The 25549-nt window shown below is 34.7% G+C and overlaps 1 non-coding gene across 1 annotated transcript; it reads right to left on the bottom strand.

The window, feature by feature from the left end:
• Window positions 1–7190: 7190 nt before the first annotated feature.
• LOC114088293 (U6 spliceosomal RNA) lies at window positions 7191–7297 on the bottom strand. Its single transcript, XR_003581956.2, has one exon. It is a non-coding gene; the product is annotated as a U6 spliceosomal RNA (small nuclear RNA).
• Between the last annotated feature and the right edge of the window lie 18252 nt (window positions 7298–25549).

Below are 25549 nucleotides of genomic sequence, written 5' to 3'. Positions count from 1 at the left end.
AAAAATGTTCCAAAGTGAATTTCAACAAAGTAAAACAGTTTGGTAAAATATAGAGTATTCTTAAGAAAGAATATGAAATTAAGATGCACATGGTTACTTTTCATAAATACGTATTTTTGCCCAATGATTCCTTTCTGGAGAAAAATGAGAAATTAAATTATATAACTCTAGCTGGGCATGGTAATATATCCCTGTAATCCCAGAGACTTGGGAGGCTGAGGCAGAAGGATTGTTATCTTTGAAACTTAGTGAGACTGTTTCAAAATAAAAATAAATAGATAGATAAGACTGGGGACACAGCTGAGTGGTAAAGTGCATCTTGGTTCAATCCTCAGTATGTATGTATGAATGAATGAATGAATAAATACATGCTATAACTCATCAAAAAGGAAGAATTATACCAGCATCAAAGGAAAAAGAAAACTCTAAAACAGAAACTTCTTATATGGTAATTGATGTGAAAATCATGCAATGGATACAGCCGATGAAGTAATTAACAGTTAGAAAGGTTAAAACAAAACAATTAGTTTGAAATTATGTTTCTTTAAAAATAAAGGAGATCTATCATTCATTTAAATTCTTATCTTTTTTTTTCCCTGTGTTCTAGGGTCACTTTGTAAAGAGCTAATACACTTGCTTGGTAGAAACACCCTAATTTTGATTGCATGGAAATAGAGAGTAATTTTAAATTCATGCACACATCAAAAGACCTGTTATTTTTTTACATGGTAAAAATGCAAATGAGTTTCAGTTCCCAGTACAGGTCAGTGAACTATATTTAAAAGTAAGCTTAGTAAAATTCCCTAACAAAATACAAACCAAAAAAAAAAAAAAAAAAATACAAACCAATTACATTTCAAGCACAATTATATATTAGGTTCTTCCCTAGAACATTCAAAATCATACTATACTTTAGAGATGTTGGGGTGCCCAGAAATGCTCTGTGGTAGAATATTAAATAATGAAAAAAGATAAATGCATGAGAAATGATTAATGATTATGGTATTGACAGTGCATGGCGACTTAGAAAGTAATTTTAATTTTTTCTTACACATATTTTTTTTAAATTTTTTATTGTAGGTTATTCAAAACATTACATAGTTTTTGATATATCATATTTCAACCTTTGATTCAAGTGGGTTATGAGCTCCCATTTTTACCCCATATACAGATTGCAGAATCACATCAGTTACACATCCATTGATTTACATATTGCCATACTAGTGTCTGTTGTGTACTGCTGCCTTTCCTATCCTCTACTATCCCCCCTCCCCTCCCCTCCCCTCTTCTCTCTCTGCCCCCTCTACTGTCATTCATTTGTCCCCCTTGTATTATTTTTCCCTTTCCCCTCACTTCCTCTTGTATGTACTTTTGTATAACCCTGACGGTCTCCTTCCATTTCCATGCAATTTCCCTTCTCTCTCCCTTTCCCTCCCACCTCTCATCCCTGTTTAATGTTAATCTTCTTCTCATGCTCTTCAACCATACTCTGTTCTTAGTTACTCTCCTTATATCAAAGAAGACATTTGGCATTTGGTTTTTAGGGATTGGCTAGCTTCACTTAGCATAATCTGCTCTAATGCCATCCATTTCCCTGTAAATTCTATGATTTTGTCATTTTTTAATGCAGAGTAATACTCCATTGTGTATAAATGCCACATTTTTTTATCCATTCGTCTATTGAAGGGCATCTAGGTTGGTTCCACAGTCTTGCTATTGTGAATTGTGCTGCTATGAACATCGATGTAGCAGTGTCCCTGTAGCATGCTCTTTTTAGTTCTTTAGGGAATAGACCAAGAAGGGGAATAGCTGGGTCAAATGGTGGCTCCATTCCCAGCTTTCCAAGAAATCTCCATACTGCTTTCCAAATTGGCTGCACCAATTTGCAGTCCCACCAGCAATGTACAAGTGTACCCTTTTCCCCACATCCTCGCCAGCACTTGTTGTTGTTTGACTTCATAATGGCTGCCAATCTTACTGGAGTGAGATGGTATCTTAGGGTGGTTTTGATTTGCATTTCTCTGACTGCTAGAGATGGTGAGCATTTTTTCAAGTACTTGTTGATTGATTGTATGTCCTCCTCTAAGAAGTGTCTGTTCAGGTCCTTGGCCCATTAGTTGATTGGGTTGTTTGTTATTTTATTGTCTAATTTTTTGAGTTCTTTGTATACTCTGGATATTAGGGCTCTATCTGAAGTGTGAGGAGTAAAGATTTGTTCCCAGGATGTAGGCTCCCTATTTACCTCTCTTATTGTTTCCTTTGCTGAGAAGAAACTTTTTAGTTTGAGTAAGTCCCATTTGTTGATTCTAGTTGTTAACTTTTGTGCTATGGGTGTCCTATTGAGGAATTTGGAGCCCGACCCCACAGTATGTAGATCGTAGCCAACTTTTTCTTCTATCAGACGGCGTGTCTCTGATTTGATATCAAGCTCCTTGATCCATTTTGAATTCACTTTTGTGCATGGCGAGAGAAAGGGATTCAGTTTCATTTTGTTGCATATGGATTTCCAGTTTTCCCAGCACCATTTGTTGAAGATGCTATCCTTCCTCCATTGCATGCTTTTAGCCCCTTTATCAAATATAAGATAGTTGTAGTTTTGTGGATTGGTTTCTGTGTCCTCTATTCTGTACCATTGGTCCACCTGCCTGTTTTGGTACCAGTACCATGCTGTTTTTGTTACTATTGCTCTGTAGTATAGTTTGAAGTCTGGTATCGCTATACCGCCTGATTCACACTTCCTGCTTAGCATTGTTTTTGCTATTCTGGGTCTTTTATTTTTCCATATGAATTTCATGATTGCTTTCTCTATTTCTACAAGAAAAGCCATTGGGATTTTGATTCGCATTGCATTAAACCTATAGAGAACTTTTGGTAATATCGCCATTTTGATGATGTTAGTTCTGCCTATCCATGAACAGGGTATATTTTTCCATCTCTAAGATCTTCTATTTCTCTCTTTAGGGTTCTGTAGTTTTCATTGTATAAGTCTTTCACCTCTTTTGTTAGGTTGATTCCAAGTATTTTATTTTTTTTGAAGATATTGTGAATGGAGTGGTTGTCCTCATTTCCATTTCAGAGGATTTGTCGCTGATATACAGGAATGCCTTTGATTTATGCGTGTTGATTTTATATCCTGCCACTTTGCTGAATTCATTTATTAGCTCTAATAGTTTCTTTGTAGAGCCTTTTGGGTCTGCTAGGTATAGAATCATGTCACTGCAAATTGTGATATTTTAAGTTCTTCTTTTCCTATTTTGATGCCTTTAATTTCTTTCGTCTGTCTAATTGCTCTGGCCAGTGTTTCGAGAACTATGTTGAACAGAAGTGGTGAGAGAGGGCATCCCTGTCTTGTTCCAGATTTTAGAGGGAATGCCTTCAGTTTTTCTCCATTCAGAATGATGCTAGCCTGAGGCTTAGTATAGATTGCTTTTACAATATTGAGGTATGTTCCTGTTATCCCTAGTTTTTCTAGAGTTTTGAACATAAAGGGATGCTGTACTTTGTCGAATGCTTTTTCCGCATCTATCGAGATGATCATATGGTTATTATTTTTAAGTCTATTGATGTGGTGAATAACATTTATTGATTTCCGTATATTGAACCAGCCTTGCATCCCAGGGATGAATCCTACTTGATCATGGTGCACAATTTTTTTGATATGTTTTTGTATCCGATTCGCCAGAATTTTATTGAGGATTTTTGCATCTAGATTCATTAGAGATATTGGTCTGTAGTTTTCTTTCTTTGAAGTGTCTTTGTCTGGTTTAGGTATCAGGGTGATGTTGGCCTGGTAGAATGAATTTGGAAGTTCTCCCTCTTTTTCTATTTCCTGAAGTAGCTTGAAAAGTATTGGTATTAGTTCCTCTTTAAAGGTTTTGTAAAACTCTGCTGTATACCCATCCGGTCCTGGGCTTTTCTTAGTTGGTAGGCTTTTGATGGTTTCTTCTATTTCCTCAATTGATATTGGTCTGTTTAGGTTGTCTATATCTTCCTGACTCAATCTGGGCAGATCATATGACTTAAGAAATTTATCTATGCCTTCACTATCTTCTAATTTATTGGAGTATAAGGATTCAAAATAATTTTTGATTATCTTCTGTATTTCTGAAGTGTCTGTTGTGATATTGCCTTTTTCATCCCATATGCTAGTAATTTGAGTTCTCTGTCTTCTTCTTTTTGCTAGCATGGCTAAGGGTCTGTCGATTTTGTTTATTTTTTCAAAGAACCAACTTTTAGTTTTGTCAATTTTTTCAATTGTTTCTTTTGTTTAGATTTCATTAATTTCAGCTCTGATTTTAATTATTTCTTGCCTTCTACTTCTTTTGCTGTTGTTTTGCTCTTCTTTTTCTAGGATTTTGAGATGAAGTATGAGATCATTTATTTGTTGGTTTTTTCTTTTTTTAAGGAATGAACTCCACGCAATGAATTTTCCTCTTAGAACTGCTTTCAATGTGTCCCATAGATTCCGATATGTTGTGTCTGTGTTTTCATTTATCTCTAAGAATTTTTTAATTTCCTCCTTGATGTCTTCTATAACCCATTGATCATTCAGTAACCTATTGTTCATTCTCCAAGTGATGTATGCTTTTTCCTTCCTTCTTTTATCGTTGATTTTCAGTTTCATTCCATTATTATCAGATAAGATGCATGGTATTATCTCTACTCCTTTATATTGTCTAAGAGTTGCCCTGTGACATAATATATGATCTATTTTTGAGAAGGATCCATGTGCTGCTGAGAAAAAAGTGTAACTGCTTGATGTTGGGTAGTATATTCTATATATGTCAATTAAGTCTAGGTTATTAATTGTGTTATTGAGTTCTATAGTTTCCTTATAAAACTTTTGTTTGGAAGATCTGTCCAGTGGCGAGAGAGGTGTGTTGAAGTCTCCCATGATTATTGTATGGTGGTCTATTAGACTCTTGAACTTGAGAAGAGTTTGTTTGATGAACATAGCTGCACCATTGTTTGGGGCATAAATATTTATGATTGTTATGTCTTGTTGGTGTATGGTTCCCTTAAGCAGTATGTAGTGTCCCTCTTTATCCCTTTTGATTAACTTTGGCTTGAAATCTATTTTATTTGATATGAGTATGGACACTCCTGCTTGTTTCCGAAGTCCATATGAGTGATGTGATTTTTCCCAACCTTTCACCTTCAGCCTATGTATGTCTTTTCCTATCAAATGCATCTCCTGTAGGCAGCATATTGTTGGGTCTTGTTTTGTGATCCATTCTACTAGCCTGTGTCTCTTAATTGGTGAGTTTAAGCCATTAACAATTAGGGTTATTATTGAGATATGGGTTGTTCTTCCAGCCATATTTGTTTATTTCTGTTACTAAACATGGTTTGTTTTCCTCTTTGATTATTTTCTCCCCCTTTACTGTCCTACCTCCCACTGTTGGTTTTCATTGTTATTTTCCATTTCCTCTTCCTGTAATGTTTTGCCGAGGATGCTTTGAAGAGATGGTTTTCTAGCTGCGAATTCTTTAAACTTTTGTTTATCGTGGAAGGCTTTAATTTCATCTTCCATCCTGAAGCTTAATTTCGCTGGATACACAATTCTTGGTTGGAACCCATTTTCTTTCAGTGTTTGAAATATGTTATTCCAGGATCTTCTAGCTTTCAGAGTCTGTGTTGAAAGATCAGCTGTAATCCTGATTGGCTTACCCCTAAATGTAATCTGCTTCCTTTCTCTTGTAGCTTTTAAAATTCTCTCCTTATTCTGTATGTTGGGCATCTTCATTATAATGTGTCTAGGTGTGGATCTCTTATGATTTTGCACATTCGGCGTCCTGTAGGCTTCTAGAATTTGGTATTCTGTCTCATTCTTCAAGTCTGGGAAGTTTTCTCGTATTATTTCATTGAATAGACTGCTCATTCCTTTGGTTTGGAGTTCTGTACCTTCCTGTATCCCAATGACTCTTAAGTTTGGTCTCTTAATGTTATCCCATATTTCTTGGATGTTCTGCTCATGGTTTCTTAACAGTCTTGCTGAGCTGTCTATGTTCTTTTCAATTTGAAATACTTTGTCTTCATTGTCTGATGTTCTATCTTCTAAGTGTTCTACTCTGCTGGTACTATTCTCCATTGAGTTTTTAATTTGGTTTATTGCTTCCTGCATTTCTAGGATTTCTGTTTGTTTTTTATAACCTCTATCTCCCTGTATAGTTGATCTTTTGCTTCTTGGATTTGTTTATGTAATTCATTGTCGAAGTGATCTTTCATTGTCTGATTTTGCTGTCTGATGTCTTCCTTGAGACTCCAGATCATCTGAAGCATGTATATCCTGAATTCTTTATCTGACATTCCATCTGCTGCAGATATTACCTCTTCTAACGTTGAGTTGACCTGCATTGCTTGTGGTCCTTTCTTTCCTTGTCTCTTCATACTGTTCGCGTTTCTTTCTGCTTGGTGAAACTTTGTGCTATTGAATTTTCCCCCTATATATTTATATTGGTCTTGTATAGTTGCAAAGTCTCCCTCGCAGGCGCAGGCGGCGGCTCTGCCCCTCCTCCATTTGGGGCAATGTGCCTACCAAGCCGGCAGGCCGCTGGGCCTGTTCTGCCGGTCGGTAGCAGGTCCGCCTACCTTGCAGGCGCAGGCGGCGGCTCTGTCCCTCTGTGGGCCGCTAGACTTGTTCTGTCGGTGGTCGCAGTTCTGCCTAATTTGCAGGCGCAGGCAGCAGTACTGCCCCTCTGCAGGCCTCTGTGGCTGTTCTGCCGGTGGGTCGCAGGTCCGCCTACCTTGCAGGCGTGGGGGGGGGGGCGGCTCTACCCTTCCGCAGGCCACTGGGCCTGTTCTGTTTGTCGGTTGCAGGTCTGGCCTGTTCTGTGGGTGGTCACAGTTCCGCCTACCTTGCAGGCGCGGGGGGTGAGGCGGCTCTGCCTCTCAGCAGGCCGCTGCTCCTGTTATGCCGGTGGGTCACAGGCCCGCCTACCTTGCAGGAGTGGTTGGCAGCTCTGTCCCTCCGCGGGCCACTGGGCCTTTTCCGTTGGTGGTCACAGTTCCGCCTACCTGGCAGGCGTGGGGGGTGGGGGGCGGCTCTGCCCCTCAGCAGGCCGCTGGGCCTGTTCTGTGGGTGGTCACAGTTCCGTCTACCTTGCGGGCGCATGGGTAGGGGGCGGCTCTGCCTCTCAGCAGGCCGCTGCTCCTGTTCTGCCGGTGGGTCGCAGGCCCACCTACATTGCAAAAATATGGAATGCTTCACGAATTTGCATGTCATCCTTGCTCAGGGGCCATGCTAATCTTCTCTGTATCGTTCCAATTTTAGTATATGTGCTGCTGAAGCGAGCACTCTTACACATATTATAACGTTGTTTATTATTACCTGCCTCTCTTCCCACAACACCTAAGTGGGACTCTATACATGATTTAGAGTGGAGGGTTAAAGGCAATAAAGCAATAATTGAATTCAGCTTATAGGGACGCACTATCTTTATCAATGATGTGTTTACCACTCTGTTCTATATAACTAAAAGTTAACATATAGACCATGTCTTAAAAAACATTATAACTGAAAATTCTAATAGAAACTTAACAATAAAAATGATAACAGTGCTCACATTTTCCTTTCTTAATATGTTTTAGTCTTAAGAATTCATGAATAAAATAGTGTTGAAACGCTTTGTCTCTGGATCCAATCTTCCTGATTTAACTGGGATACTGCCACCTTTTAATTGGTTACATTGGACAAGTTTTTTAAACTATCTTGCCTCTAGTTTCCTTGCCTGTAAAGTAAGGATAATAGCCAAATGTAACTCACAGTATTGCAGAGAGGTAAAGCACTTGTAATAGTGTCTGGCATACAACAAGTGTTCAATAAATGTTACTTTGGGGGAGATTATAGACTAAAGGCCACAGAGAAATAATAATGAAATTCCTGATAAAGAATTGTCTACTGGAAAGGCACTGCAGGGCTGGCATTTAGAAATGGCAGGGCGGGGGGTTGAAGTTGCTGTACTGACAGGGAACAGAGGTAGATGGAGTGGTTGCTATTGTCATTTAGTAAATAGAGACAGGAGAAGCTAAAGATCCTGCCACATGCAGAAGAATATGACAAAATGATAAAATGTCTTGCCCCAAATACCAATAACTCCCTAGTTGAGAGAAATTATTAAAGTGGTAAGCTCTAAACACAAGTGGAAGGTAGGTCTCTTTGGCTATGAAGTTATTTAAGAAGAAACATTGACACCTGACATAGTTTGTTTATTGATATGATTATTTCTCAATTAAAATCCAATTTATGAAACACGTTCATTCCAAGAAAATGAGTAACACATGTTTAGTAAGTTGGACACTTAGTATTCAGAGGGATTTATAAAGTGAGAGCCCATTCGATCAGCTCAAATAAAATCAGAAATCCAGCACTCAAACTAAGTGGCAAATTGTCCTTAGTCATAGTCAAAAACTAATTAAGGTTATGAAAGCCATGTCTGGAGAAACAGATTAAAAGAAAGATCCTTAACGTTTGAAAATAGTTTAAATGATATGATAGAGAAGAGAGACAGGCATTTTATATAATTCATGTCAGCTAGGTCCTCCAAACAGCTTTCTGGTACAACCCTAGTGAGTCAGGAAAACAAATTATTATTTATAGCAGTGACCACAACATGCCTGCAGTATGACTTAGTGTGTCACCTGGGTTTAAAAATAAACCAAAGTAGTCTGCTTTATGAAATAAAGCAAATCAACGAATAATTTTAAACTATTGAGAAATAAAACATGTTTTAGAGGATAATATTTTAAGTATTCTTAAACACTGACATGAAGGCTAAAAATATCCTAAAGAATACAGTTTGTGTTTTGTGAATTCTTTCATAATCACTTTATTGCAGGCTTTTCTCTGACCAAATTAACTATTATTTCTCCTGTAACTGAGACTTATGGCATCATTTGGTGGCTGTCTCTGACTTAAAAGCTAAGAAATATTTCCTAATTTTATGGATAAGAAGGTTAAGAGTAAATTGAAAGGGGAAAAATAGTTTGTGAGTTTTTCAGTATGTCTATACTGTTCTTCAAGAAAAGAGAAATTTTTAATAAGACCAATTAAAGAAAAATATAGAGGTATATTGTTCAACAGAAATACAATATTAACCACAATTGCAAGCCACATTTGGGAACTTAAATGTTTAAAAAGTTTCTAGTAGGGTATTATAATAAACTAAAACAGCCAGGTAAATTTAATTCTTGGACTTTAAAAATTTTTTACATCAAATATTATTTTAAAATGTGACTGATTGGATTATATGTCAAATGACATTATCAGTTAAGACTGGCCACATTTCAAGTGTTCAATACCTACATGTGGCCAAGGCCTATTTATTGAACTAAACACTGAGACCCTTGGTGTCTTCTTCATACTATTCATCCCCTGTTAATGCTATCTAAATCTTTTGTCTCAACGTGGCCATTCTAAATTGAGATGTGCTTTAAATGTAAAATACACACTGAATTTTTTAGATATACACATGACATACAGTATGTTTTCAAATATACAAACATGGAGTATATCTTATTCTAATTGGGATCCCAGTCTTGTAGTTGTACATGACATGGAGATTCATTGTGGTGTATTCACATATGTGCTTAGGAAAGTTGTATCAGATTCATTCCATTGTCTTTCCTATTTCTATTCCTCCTCTCTTTCCTTCATTCCACTTTGACTAATCCACTGAAATTATATTTATCCACCCACCTTGTTGTGTGTTAGCAGCCACATATGAGAGAGAACATTCAATCTTTGGTTTGGGGGGACTGGCTTATTTCACTTAGCAGGATAGTCTCCAGATCTGGAAAATGTCATAAACTCATTATTTTTTATGGCTGAATAATATTCTATTGTATATGCTACAATTCATTCATCTGTTGAAGGTCACCTAGGTTTGTTCCACAACTTAGCTATTGAGAGTTGAGCTGCTATAAACATTGATGTGACACACTGAATTTTGATGATTCAACATAAACAAAATAATGTAAATATATCTTGAAATAATATTTTGGCTATAAGAAATATATTATTAAAATTAAATAATCAATTTCCCTTGTTCATTTTTAGTTTATTTTAATATGGCTAACTTTCATTGTTTTTCTAAAGCACTAAGTGCCTTCACCCCCTGTTGAATAAAATAATTAAGAATCAAATATTATCAAACACCTCACAGACAAAGCCCATAATTCCTGTCTCTAACCTTGAGAAGCTTACATTACAATAAAAAAGTAAAATATTCATAGAAATAATCATGCAAAGTATAAAATGATGAGTAAAGTAAGAATATTGCTAACAAGATGATAGGGCTTCTGCCTTGAGAATCACTAATAATGTATCTCCCATACCTCTGCTTTTTATCCCATCCCCTTTCTATTCATATTGACTTACAAATCATTTCTCCATAATATTTGAATTAGTGTTGAGGGAATTTAATCCCTTAGTTCCAAAGTACTTAAATAAAAGTAAACATACTCCTAATTTGAACTATCATATGAAACCAGGAAATTTAAACACATTTGTACATGATAGAAACATATCTTGACGTGAAAATCAATGTCAGCTATCATTCTGTTAAACATTATGAATGACAAGAAAAAGAAAACAATTTCTGCTTGGCTCAGTGGCACACACAGAGGCTGAGGCACAAGGATTTCAAGTTCAAAGTCAGCCTCAGCAACTTAGTGAGGCTCTAAGCAACTAGTGGGTAGGGCTGGGGATGTAACTTAGTGGTTAAGCGCCTCTGGGTTCAATCTATGGTACCCCCCCCCAAGATTTTTTTCTTAGACATAATTTAAATCCAAAGATATTACTAATGGCAACTTTATCTTTTCTTTTCCAGTTCTCTAATTAGATAGTTGAAGACAGCTTTTATGGTGGAAGATAGTCCACTGTTGTAGAACCACTAACTTTTATTGACTTTACCAAAAAAAGTTACTGGAAGATATCCCTGACACAAAAGTATTTAAATACCTGAAAAGTAATACATTAAATAAAGAATTTTTTAAATGGATGTTTTTAACCAATTAAATTGAGTACATTTTTTGGAAACAACAACAAAAAGATTTTCCATTGTAAACAATATCAGATTATGCAGAGAAATTTCAGTGTAACAGTTCCTCCTTCAGGCTAGTCTTTATGTTCATTTTTGGTATTGTTCACAGGAATTCTATACTGGCTTCGTTTGTATTAAATATTCTTTATAGTAAGTGAAGAAAATGCTGAATAGAGTTACATTGTGCTGGTTTTGAGATTTAAATCTACGTGAGATAGATATATGTGAACATCTCTGTTGTATTCAATAGTTACTCAGCTGAGGATTACAAGGAATGAACAAAATGTTGGCATCTCATACAACAAGTAGGGAGCTCACTTGGGGACCTGACCTAAAGGCCACCTGGACCCATCCTGCTGAAGTCTCCTACAGCATAATAATAACAATAAATAAGTGATGCTCAAAGTTTGTAGTATCTGAGACGTATTGGGTCTTCCATGTGCGCTAAGCACTAGGCAATAATGGGGAAAAGAGGTCAGATCTTATGGCCAAATGATGGGGACAAAGCAGAACATCCCAAATCAGAAGGACAGAGATTTAAACTGAGAGTTGTGAGGAAAAGTTCCCTTTGAGAGAAAGGAGAGTCCACCTATAAAGCAGCCAGGATAGGAAGTGGGTTCAGTCCATAAGAAAATTCCTCTGGGTGTGGCTTACCCTTCCTGTGCCTTGACATTTGCATAAGGAAACAGGCATATCTAGCAAACCATTTTAAATGCGTTATATCTTTCCTTTAATTATCTCCAACTCTTCAGTAAATCCTAATATGCCCATCCTTCAGTGGTGGTAGAGTAGGAGAATCATGGAATGGAACAGAAAACAGAAATGTGGCCACCTCACATCCATTTAAATCCCAAGGCCCATGTAGGGGCCATGCCTTGTCCTGGGGGACTAGAAAGCCTAGGAGTTAGGGTGTCGGCATGAAGGAAGAGCCGGGCCACAGTGAAGTCAGGAGCAGGCATGGATGAACTCAAGTCACTGGGGTGAGCCAGAAGTGGATATAAAAATCCCTGTTGTTCTCATTTATCTGGAGGAGGGCTTAGGCAGAAATAGAAGAGGGGAACTGGCAAAGATGCACATAGTTTTACATTTTTCATCCCTGACTAGGATAGTGATCCAGACTTTGGGATCTTAGGTGAGACAGAACCATGTTTGTATCCCACATCTACAACTAAATAGTTGTATCAAGTGACACAATATCCTTATCTTGGCATCCCAAAAACAAATTGGAAATAATATTAAAATCTCCTTGGTCAGTTCTGAGAAATCAAAAATACATAAATTATACAGAGTTTCTAATAAAATGTCTGAGTCAATTTTTCCAATATTATCTTTCGATGTAATTGTTCTCATTTTAATCTTTAATTTAATCATGTTTATATACCATACATTTATTACTTTAAAAGCCAGAAAATAATGTAGTGCAAACCTCTGAAGAAAGATATATCCATGCTATGGGAAGAAAACCAAAAACACACTGGCAATACGAAAGATGGTCTGAAGTTTCCCAGTAAAATGTTGTTATTTTCAGTTGAAGTTTATGGTACTCAAGAACTCTCTGTTCTAGTTGGAAATCACTTTCAAAATAAATGAACTTTTAATTATTCAACAATCTCTTACCCTGAGAAAAACCTGAGATGTAGAAGTCATTCTTATAGAGGTTATAGTTAAGACATGTTAAGTTTAAGTTAAGCAAACAAATGGCACCGGTAAATCTAGGAGATGTGAGAATTGCCGGGACATGGTAAACAAGAGTCACAAGAAGCTTCAAACAGGCTGCAGAACAAAATGAGGCACAATATGTTGGAAGCAAAGAGGGGCAAATTTCAAGAGAGTAGAGATGACCAATGCCACATAGAGAACAATAAATAGGATTATTTAGTAGAATTTGGCAAAATGCCAAATTGAAAGACCTTTTTCAGAAAACCCAGCAATTTATGTAAATGTCAATTTTAGGCTATTCTAAGAGCTTTGTAAAAGAGGAAATAGATGGTTTAAGAGTAAATCTAAATTGGATGAGTAAGGGAAAGAATATTTGGGGTACATAGGGAAGTGGATCAATTTGGAGGCAGAGGGAAATCTACACATACATTTATTTTAAGGACTTCAAATTTTATAACTCCTGAAGAGTTATAGAATCATTGAATCTTACAGAACTGCCCCCAACATCTCCTGGTGATCAATCTTGGAAACAATCCAGACAGGAAAAAGGAGCAAACATATGTTTGTCTCTCCCTAGCCAGTGTGGGCATATATGCCTGAGCTACTGTGCACAGTAGCTCCCAATTCACAAACCACAGCCATGCCATGGTTGTCATTTATCTAGATTGACTATCTCTGAGAAGGCTGTGCAGATTAGCAAGTCCTTCATCTTTCTTCCTTATTCTGAAAAAGGGAGTGCCTTCTCCTGACGAGTGTAGACCTTTCTCTTCATCAAACTGAAATTAGAGAAAAACTTACGGAACAAACCATTTATCCTCTGACCTGGATGTTTTATCTCTGAATCCCATGAGGTTCAAAAAATATGCAAAGTTTTTTAAGAGAGTTAAGAAAATCTCTCATCCTACCTCCATCCACACACTAGCCCTAATGAGAGTACATTAAAGTTTTTGGAACAATAGTCTTAGTCTCTCTCATGGCCTTCCTTGTCATATAAATGTTTATTCTACTTTAATCACTCTGTTTTAGGTTGAGCAACTGACTCAAGGAAATAGCTAGTGAATGTCAAAGCTCCTCATTGACCTTATGTCTTCTAATTACTGGACTAGGACTTCTCAAATGAACCATATTGACTCATATAATTAATTTTTTTCCATGGTGAAGAAGATCAAACCCAAGTGCTCTTATATGCAAAAGATATTCTATACCACTGGGCCACACCTCCACCCCAATTTTTTTGTTAGTTTTTTAATTGATGCTTAATAATTATATATTTTTATGGGGTACTATGTAATGTTTCAATACATAAAATGCATTGTATAATGTTCAAATAAGGGTAATGAGAACATGCATAACTTCATACATTTATCATTTCTTTGTGACAAGGACATTTAAAAAGTCTCTAGCTATTTTGAAATATACATTATTTTTAAGTATAATCACCTTACTGCACAATAGATCACCAAAAATTGTTACTCTTACCTATTTTTGACTTTGTATCTTGTATCTTTTGATCAAGCCTCTTATTTAATTTTTGAAAAAACTAAAAGGTCTGAATTCAGCAAAGTACCAGGATATAAAATTAACAACCATAAATCACTTGTGTTCCTATAACCGAAGATGAATCAAATGAAAGAGAAATTAGGAAATCTATCCATTTACAATAACCTCAAAAAAATAAAATATTTGGAAATCAACCTAAAAAAAAGAGGTGAGAGACATCAACAATGAAAAAGACGAAAAACTAAATAAAGAAATTGAAGAAAACATTGGAAGGTGGAAAGATCTCCCATGTTCTTGGATAGGCAGAATAAATATTGTCAAAATTGGCATGCTACCAAAAGCGCTATACAATTCCTATTAAAATTCCAATGACGTTCTGTATAGAAATAGAAAAACATCATGAAATTCACTTAGAAAAATAAGAGGCCCAGAATAGCCAAAGCAATCCTCAGCGAGAAAAGTAAAGCAGACTGCATCACATTATAAGACCTTATGTTATACTACAGAGCTATAGTAACAAAAATGGCCTGGTACTGGCACCAAAACAGACATAAAGACCAATGGTACAAGATAGAACACACAGAGACAAACCCACATATATATAGTTATCTCATACTAGACAAAGGCACTATAAACATACATTGGAGAAAAAAGAGAGCCTCTTCAATAAATGGTACTGGGAAAACTGGAAATTCATACATAGCAAAATGAAATTAAACCTCTCTCTCTCTCGACCTGCACAAAAATCAACTCAAAGTGGATCAAGGATTTAGGCACTAAAACAGAGACCCTGTGCCTAATTGAAGAAAATGTAGGCCCAACTCTCTATCATGTCAATTTAGGAACAGACTTCCTCAACAAGACTCCTAAAGTGCAAGAAGTAAAATCAAGAATCAATAAATGAGATAGCATCAAACTAAAAAACTTCTTCACAGCAAAGGAAACAATCAATAATATGAAGAAAGCCTACAGAATAGGAGAAAACTTTGTTACCTGCACCCACACCTCAGATAGAGCTTTAATCTCCAGGATATATAAAGAACTCAGAAAACTTAATGCCCAAAAAACATAATAATAATGCAATTAATAAATGGGCAAAGGAACTGAATAGGCACTTCACAGAAAAAGAAATATGATCAGCCAACAAATACATGAAAAAATGTTCAATATCTCTAGTAGATATAGAAATGCAAATTAAAACTACACTAAGAATCCATCTCACTCCAGTCAGAATGGCAATTATCAAGAATATGAGTAACAATAAATGTTGGTGAGGATATGAGGAAAAAGGCACCCTCATACATTGCTGGTGGAACTGAAAATTGGTGCAATGATTCTGGAAAGCAGTATAAAGATTCTTTGGAAAACTTGGAATGGAACCACTATTTGATCCAGTTATCCCACCTCTTGGCATATCCCCCAAAGAACTTAAAGTCAGCATACTATAGAGACAAAGCCATATCAGTGTGTATAGCAGCTCAATTTATAATAGGTAAGCTATGGAACCAGCCTAGATGCCATTCAACAGATAAATGAAGAAGAAACTGTGATATACATATACACATACACACACACACACACACACACACACACACACACAATGGACTACTACTCAGCCAAAAAGAAGAATGAAATTATGGCATTTTCAGGTCAATGGACGGAACTGGAGACTATCATACTAAAGGAAAGAAGCCAATACCAAGAAGCAAAGGCTGAATGTTTTCTCTGATATGAGGATGCTAATACACAATAAGGGGTGGGGGAGAGAAGAATAGAAGTTTATTGGATTAGACAAAGGGGAATAAAGGGAAGGGAAGGGAAGGGGGATGGGAATAGGAAAGCCAAGAGAATGAATCAGACATAACCGTCCTATGTTCATATATGAATACACGACCAGTATAACTCCACATCATGTACAACAAGAATCAGAAGTTATACTACACGTATATATAATATGTGAAAATATATTCTACTGTCATGTATAAGTAAAGAAGAATAAGAAAAGAAAAAACATAGTTTGAAATGGAAATAAAGGACATATTCTTTAAAAAAAAAGACTAAAAAGTCTTAACATAAAACAACAAATTGTGGAACATTTTAATGGAGGAGTGATCCTTTCTATAACCTCTGAACTAAGTATCCTACTTTCACTTACATGTAAGAATATTTCCATTTTCATTGATCACTAATAATTTTGAGGGATTTTATTGTGAACTATTTTTATTTCTAAGAAATGTTTATATATGCATAAATAGAAGTGAGTTCATCAAAAATGGATATAGCTTTTCTTTCAATGGCAAAGCATACATTGCATAATTTTGTGCCTATACTCAAAAATTCTGCTGATGTCTGAAAACTATGGATTTAGAACAGACATAAGAGAATTTTTGAAGTGTTATGGAAAAGAAATATAAAATACAGACAGTAGAATGACAATGTAATGTAGTAAGTATATTTAAATGTCTAAGGTTTTTCTTCTAATCTTATCATGACAAATTTTTCATAATGTTAAAAGTATAAAAAAAACCTGCAGAATTTGACTCTACTTGTTGTAAAATTGAAATTGGAAAGTTTATTAATGATGTTTTTCATTAAAGCCTAGTACAACTTCTCTTATTCAAGCATACTAATTTCTAGGCTGGGTACACAGTTTTGCAGAATTATTAGAGCTCTATTATATATCAGAAAAAGATATTCCAGGACTAAAAATAGCCTCTTTTTCAAGTCAAGTTATTAGCCTTCTACAATATTATATATAAATATATATATGTGTGTGTATATATATATATATATATACACATATACATATATATATGCGCCATATAATATATATGATACACACACATATGCACGCACATGGCTTTTTACTGTCTTTCTTCAAAAATTAGAATAGAAGCTTCTTAAGTGTTGAGACTATTTTATTCACTACTATTTCCCCAGCAAATATAACAATGCTTAGTACATAGTACATGATAAATACTAAAACTGTTGAACATGTGACTAAATGAATCATAACTTCCATTTAATCTCTGTTTCAGTTGTTTTTGCAAAATGAATACACTAAAGATATCCTGAATGTGAATTTAAACTCTAAATTTAATGTTCACATTGCATTTAATTTACCAATACATTTAAATGTCATTCTGAATGGCAGTATTTCATTTCAGCATTATCTTACAAATCAATGAACTACTTTTGAAAAATTAATTCTTTATTGTAAGCTAGAGATATAATGATATAATTAGTAGCAACAAGAAAAAAATCCAAACTCAAAAACAGTGTCATGCAAATGAATTGAAAACAGGTTACCCTGGATGAATTAAGTGTCTGAAACACATGTGCAACATTTAAAATATTTCAATCATTAAGAAAATGGTATTTTTACAAAATTATATTCTTATAGTTCAAATTATGTTGAGCATACAAACAAAAATTGTTTTGACTTCTTTTCTTCTACAGTGACCCAAATACCTGCGCCATTTGTGAAATGACTAGAAACAACCAGTGGTCTTACAGATTGCAATGTAAGTTTATTAAAAGTAAGTGTTCAGATCTCAGATCAACCATCTATGTCTCATCATTATCTCAGGTTTTTCATGTCTTATACACATTAGTATGTCCATCACTTGTTACATCAAGATATTGATGATATGATACACTTAATCAGCCACTTCAAGTAGGCAGTTAATTGTTGCAGAGCATCCCACTGGGTAAGTATGGATTGAGTTGTAGATAGACAGGACTCTACCTAAAGACTATATTATTATAAAATTTCTCAAAAGCAAGGAAATAAGTTACTAAGCTTCAAGATAGAAACAAACTCTAAACATTATTTCTTGACCTAATTTATTTCATAAAATACATTTAAAAGTTATTATTTGGATAAAATGAACATTTCTCAATGCATTTATATTCATTTTTCATATATATAAAATCATTCAAAAAATAATTGAATGATTACTACATACCAAGAACTAGTGATCCTAAAATAAGTCAAATGAACCCTGGGTACAAACATCTCATCCCAGACCATCTCTCTTACATATGTATTTTTCTGTGGAGGTATATAATTGATGACACACACAGTCTATGCTCCTATATGGGTATAAAGAAAAAATGAATGGACGATCATGTAATCTCAGGTCAGCAGTTATTATAATTCTTTCCTTCTTCATAACTTAAGAATTCATGTGGGAATGAATGCAAATGTCTAGAAGTGTTAACACAGAAATAACCTTAAATCTACTCTAATGTATCTATTCACAAGTGTCAGCACCACCATTATCATCAACAGTAATGTTCTTCATTCCTACTTCAGAAATGATTACAATATAAGAACTGATCCAGTACAACCTTACAGGGATGCAGCACACAAAAAGATGTAACACTATTTCTTTTTGGTGTTTTTGGGTAGACAACTAAAACAGTAAGGAAGTCTGATCTCCATGTGTCATTCATTCAAAAGTTCACAAGTCCCCATAATTTTTAATATTCAACCACATAGCTTTAGTAAGAAACACTAAAATAGTCTTTTGAATTTCACCAAAGACACCTTGTGAGTGATTATACAACGATTTTTACTTTTTATTCTTCAAAGGCCAGCAATTATAATTTATTAATTAGAAATAAATTAATGTAACAAAATATTTACAATTATACTATTTATAAATAAAACCAATTTAATGCAATGTATATTAAAATGGAAGAGAATGGATTTTTAAAAATCTGTGGAAATAAATATTCCAGTGTGATTCAAGTGGCACATATTTGAAAGGTAGCAGCTCATATTCAAAAGCAGTAAAAGAGAATAACATTGCTAATGGTTTGATGGATATGTGGAACATCTATTTGAATGTTTTAATGGCAGTATTTTGCAAATGGAATGCATTAGTGCTTAAGCACTAATATCACTCTGAATAAATCCAAGTTTATTACAGGAATACAAACCTGAAGTACCTTCTTTGCATATGTATAACCCAAGTGATTCTGTATAGGCAAGGTGACATTATGGCACCTTTTCTGCCTGAAACATGCTGCTGGCTGAATAAAGCATTAACTGTGCTAGTGTTACCTGTCTTAGCTAATTGAAGCACATGCAACACTACCAAAAGAAAAGTACCAAGGAAAGTATGAATTGAGTGTTTTAAATTTTGCTTGAATAAATCAGAGTAGAAATAAGTTATTCCCTTTTTTTTTTCTTTCCCTACATATTGGAATTGGGCATATCCAAAAGACATTTCATATTACCAAGTAATCAGTAGACTCCTTCATGAGTCAATTGCTTAAAATTCTTACCTGGATTTTGCTTTCAACCCCACTGAATAGTTTATACTTTAGTTTCACTTCCACAAAAACAAAAACAAACCATATAAACCTATTTAAAATATACAAAATACTGGTTTCCAAACTATAAGCAACATAGGGTTGTCATGCTCTAGAGAAGGGAAACAAAAAAGTGATCCCTATGATTGCCCCATAACCATCCTGGATTTTTGCATAGGAGCACTTTTCTACTAAGGAGCAGAGAAGTGGAGCCTGAGCTGACCAGGAGTCTCAATGAGATAAGGAGTTCAGGATAGATGTTCTAGTTTAGCTGAGATGACTGGAATTGGCAGTTTATCTAAATAGATGAGGCAGGGTGTCACAAAAATGGGAGTTCATAATCTGCTTGAATCAAATGTATGAAATATGATATGTCAAGAGCTTTGTAATGTTTTGAACAACTAATAATAAAAAAAAGAATCAAAAAAATTAAAAATTGTTCCATAATTCAAAATGCAGTAGGATCACATGGTAAAATGAAATACAACTGAATAAAAGTGTAATAAGGAAAAAAAATTAATTAACAACAACAACAAAAAAGATTGTATGGAGTAATCACTGTAGGTATTCAGCTAAAGGACAGCTGTGCATACACAAACTGGAGGTACCAGATGTCCGGCAGTTTGGGGAGAACTGGAGTCGCAGCCTACCCGTAGTTGAAAGACTGTCAGTTAAAACCCATGAATGCTCCTTTAGAGGAAAAATGAATTTTGTCCTTGAGTAAGAGTTACTCAATAGAACTAAATACAAAGAGCAAAAGACCCATCCTGAATAAGAATAAATCAGACAAACCTGACAAACAAGAAAAAAACAAGTGCTAGTAGCTTATCTGCTTCTAAGAACATTTTTTTAAAAGGTAACATAAGTTTATTCCTTGAAATATTCCATCTCTGATGCCCTCCCACCAAAAAAATCTACAAAAATTATAAAATATACTGACATAAAAAGTGATTCAAATTAAAGGTAAAAAGGAAGCAATTGAAAATGATCTCAATAGATATTATAATTATCAGGTAAAAACCATAATGAAATTGTTTAAGTCCTTGTAAGGACTTAAAGAAAAATATGATCAAAATGCATGAATAATGGGAACATTTCAACAAAGATATGAAAATGATACAAATAATTTGAAATTCTTGAGTTATTATAATACAATATCCGAAATGAAAATATTTATTAGATAGGCCTAACAGGCTGGAACTCACAGTAGAAAAAAAAAATCAACTTAAAAATTATTCAATAGAAACTATTTAATCTCAAAAGAGTGAGAAGAAGATTGAAAATAATCAGTCACCTCTGGTACAATATTAAGCACTCAAACATAAAAATAACAGGAGTTCAAAGAAGCAAAAGGAAGAGGGAGTATATGTTGCAAAAGTTTTCTTTTTTAAAATATTTTTATTTTAGTTGTAGTTGGACACAATACCTCTATCTTATTTTTATGTGGTGCTGAGGATTGAACCCAGGGCCTCACCCATGTTAGACTAGCGCTCAAACGCTGAGCCACAACTCCAGCCAAAAAAAATTTTCTAAAGAAATAAAGCCTTCCTCATACAGAAGAATACAAACATGTTGGATCTTACTCCCTCGTGGAACAGTATGAACAGATAGGCCTTCACATGATTAAATCTGAGGATACAGCCCACCTTGAAGGGATTAGCAAACTGATAGGAGGGCTAGAGGGAACTCGTTGGTCCCTTTGGCCCTTCCATCTATTCCACAAAGTGAGGACCAGGATGCAGCAACACACATCTTAGAAGTAAAGACCAGGCTGTTGCTAGGCCCTGGCCCTGAACCTGCTGTCATTCTGCTCTGACTTCCCAGCCCCAGTACTGGGAAAAGAGTAAAATTTCTGGGGTTTTTATAAATTACCCAGTTTTGTGGTATTTTATTATAGCAGTAGGTACAGACAAAGACAACATGAACCAAAAATTATTTCTAACATAATTACAAAGAAATTACAATCTTAATGTTTGTGGGATGCAACTAAACTAGTGCTTAGAGACATTTACACCTTTAAATACATATGTTAGTAAAGAACAAAGGTCAAAAATCAATGCTCTAGGGTTCTACCTTAAGAAGAAAAACATATAGGAAAGTAAATTCAAATTAAGTACAAAAATGATAATAAAGAACATAAATCAATGAAAGAGAAACAACATAAAGTTATAAAAATAAAGCCAAGAGTTGGTTCATTGAAGAGAATAATAAAATTGATAATGTCGTAGAAAGACTAAAGACATAAGGAAGGAAAAATGTACAAATATCAAGAATTTAAAATGGAATAGCACAACAGATTTTATGGACATTAAAGTTAATAATAAAACATTAACAACTACTTTATGCCAATAAATTTGACAACTATAAAAGGATGATAAACTTTGAAAAATACAAATTATCCCAAAGCCCTATATCTTTACGTTAGTGATTTTAAAAATATGGTTCCAGGACCAACAGCATCAGCATCACCTGATTAAAAAAGGAAGGATGGAAGGAAGGAAGGAATCCCTAACTTACAACTTGGAAAAGAGTTCTTATTATAAGCATAGAAATAAAGATTAAAAACACTAAGAGTAAAATGGTTTTCAGAGAACACACAGAATAATATCTTGTTTCCTTAAAGAAGACAAAGGGAAAGAAAGCAATACTGTCAGTGATTTTAGGATGCCATAACAAAACATAACCTGGGTGGCTTACAAACAATAGAATTCTTTTTTCCCCATAGTTCAGGAGTCTTGGAAATACAAGGCCAAGTTATCAGCAAATGTAGTATGTGCTGGTGTGCCTTTTCTGGTTTATAGACAGCTGTTCTTGTGCTGTAACCTCATATGGTATAAAGGGAAAGCTAGGTCTCTGAGGTTTCCTTTAAATAAGAACACTAATCTCAACCCCTAATCACCTTCCAAGAGCCCAAATTAATTCACTCTATCATCTTAGAGATTGAGATTTCAACATAAATTTGGAGAGAGAGTGACAAAAACAGATTAGATAAAATAGTATTTTTAAAAACTTGGGGCTGGGGATGTGGCTTAAGCGGTAGCACGCTCGCCTGGTATGCGCGCGGTGCTGGGTTCGATCCTCAGCTCCACATAAAAATAAAATAAATAAAAAAAAAAAAAGAAGTGTGTCACATTAGATTGGGTAGAGAGATGCGAGGGGAGGAGAGGGGAAGGGAAGGGGTGATAGGAAGGGCAGCAGAATAAAATAGACATTATTATTGCTGTATGTATATAGGTGACTGTATGACCAATGTGTTTTTGCAAACTGTACAATCAGAAAAATGAGAAATTATACCCCATTTGATTCAAATGTATGAATTGTCAAGATCATTGTACTGTCATGTGTAACTAATAAAAAAATTAAAAATAAAATAGAGATGTGTCCACCGAAAACTAAAAATAAATAAATATTAAATTCTCTCTCTCTCTCTCTCTCTCTCTCTCTCTCTCTCCTTTAAAAAAAAAAAACTTAATATATAGAACTTGATGGATTTTCAACTTTTTTTTCAAATTGACAAAACAAAGACCATCCTTAAGAAAATGAACAGGCAAGACACAGATTTGGAGAAAATACTATCAAAACATACCCAATAAAGAAGGTATGGACATGAATACACAAAGTATATCTAAAAACATTTTTTAATTTAATTAGAAAAAACACTTTGAAAATCACAAAAGGAGTTATATGAAGGCCAATAAGTACTTTAAAATGTTCTAAATATCACCAGTCATCACAAATATGTAAATTAAAACCACAAAATGATACTAATACACACCCATTGGAATAACTAAATGTAAAAATTTTACGATGCCAAATGTTGACAAGAATGTGAAGCAATATAAACTGATACTTTGTTGGTAGGACTATAATATGATCACAAAATATTGTCAAGTCATTTTCTTATTCTGTTCATCATACATATACACACATATACACACCTATTGATTCCACTCATAATTCAGAAATTATGGCTTATTTCATCAATGAGGCCTGGAATCAATGACATATTATTGTCAATTAGCACACCTAATGCCCAGATTTTGGTTTTTGAAACACCATTATCCACTGAAAGGAAGCAGATCTCCTTTGGCATCATCACTGATTTCAAGACTCATATGGGGAAAACAGGTGAACCTGGAGAGTAGCATAAGCCTAAAAGTGGAAGAAACTTGCACAAAGGATATGGGAGGCAGCTTGATATGGCTACAATTGGTAAAATCTGGAACAAAGAAAGCATCAAAATAAATAATTACTGCAGTGCATTATTATCAATTGAACAGGAGTTATTGATTCTATGAAGTTATAAAAAGGAATAAAGAGAGAAGAGACATTTAGTAGAATGACAACTAGTAAATATAGAAGGAACTGTGGTGTTAGAAGAAGTGGTAATGGATACAATAAATAGTAGGTCAAGGTTTGATGAGTAATAGGATTTTTTGAAGTCTCTCTAAATATTTACTCAAAACATATATTTAAAAAGACCTTGATCCAATACCATGCTGTTCTTGTTACTATAGTTCTGCAGTATAATTTAAGGTCTGGTATGGTGATGCTTCTTCCTGTTTCACTTTTCTTGCTAAAGACTGCCTTGGCTATTCTAGGTCTCTTATATTTCCAAATAAATTTCATGACTGCTTATTCTATTTCTATGAAGAACATCACTGAAATTTCAATAGGAATTTCATAGAAACTGTATAGCACTTTTGGCAGTATAGTCATTTTGACAATATTAATTCTGTCTATCCAAGAACATCAGAGATCTTTACATCCTCTAAGGTCTTCCTCAATTTCGTTCTTTAGTGTTCTGTGGTTGTCATCATAGAGGTCTTTCACCTCTTTTTGTTAAATTGATTCCCTTATTTTTTTTTTGAGACTATTGTGAATGGGGTAGTTTTCCTAATTTCTCTTTCAGTAGATTCATCACTGATGTATCAATATGCATTTGATTTATGGGTGTAGATATTCTGCCATTTTGATGAATTCATTTATTAATTCTAGAAGTTTTCTGGTGGAGATTTTTAGATACTCTAATTATAGAATCATGTCATCAGTAAACAGTGACAGTTCTTCTTTTTCTATTCATATCCCTTTAATTTATTTTGCTTGTCTAATTGCTCCGCTACAGTTTCAAGAACTATGTTGAATAGGAGTGGTTAAAGAGGGCACCCCTATCTTGTTCCAGTTCTTAGAGGGAATGCTTCCAATTTTCCCTCATTTAGAATGATGTTGGATTGGCACCAAAACAGACCTGTAGACCAATGGTATAGAAAAGAAGAAACAGAGACAAAGCCACATAAATATAACTATCTCATACTAGAAAAGGCACCATAAATGTACATTGGAGAAAAAAGAGCCTCTTCAACAAATGGTGCTGGGAAAACTGGAAGTCTATATGTAGAAAAAGGAAATTAAACTTGTATCTCTCACCCTAAACAAAAATCAACTCAAAGTGAATCAAAGACTTAGGCATAAGACCAGAGACCCTGCACCTAAGAGAGGAAAAAGTAGGCCCAAATCTATCATGTCATCTTAGGAACTGACTTCTTTAACAAGACTCCTAAAAGTACAAGAAATAAAATCAATAAATGGGAAGAAATCAAATTTAAAAAATTATTCATAGCAAAGGAAACAATCAAAAGCATGAAGAGAGAGCCTACATCATGGGAGAAATTTTTTGACATCTGAACCTCAGACAAAACATTAATCTTCAGGATATATAAAGAACTCAAAAAACTTAACACCAAAAACAAACCAACAAGCAACCAATTAATAAATGGGCAAAGAAACTAAACAGACATTTCACAGAAGAAGAAATACAATTGGTCAACAAATCTAATTAAAAAATGTTCAATATCTCTAGCAGTTGAAGAAATGCAAATTAAAACTACACTAACATTTCATCTTACTCTAGCCAGGATGGCAATTATCAAGAATACAAGTAACAATAAATATTGGTGAGGATGTAGGGGAAAAGATACACTCATACATTGCTGGTGGGACTCAAATCCATGCAACCACTATGAAAA

The sequence above is a fragment of the Marmota flaviventris genome, chromosome 2 (assembly GCF_047511675.1).
Source record: "Marmota flaviventris isolate mMarFla1 chromosome 2, mMarFla1.hap1, whole genome shotgun sequence".
Lineage (NCBI taxonomy): Eukaryota > Metazoa > Chordata > Mammalia > Rodentia > Sciuridae > Marmota > Marmota flaviventris.
This window is presented reverse-complemented; position numbering and strand designations above follow the sequence as displayed.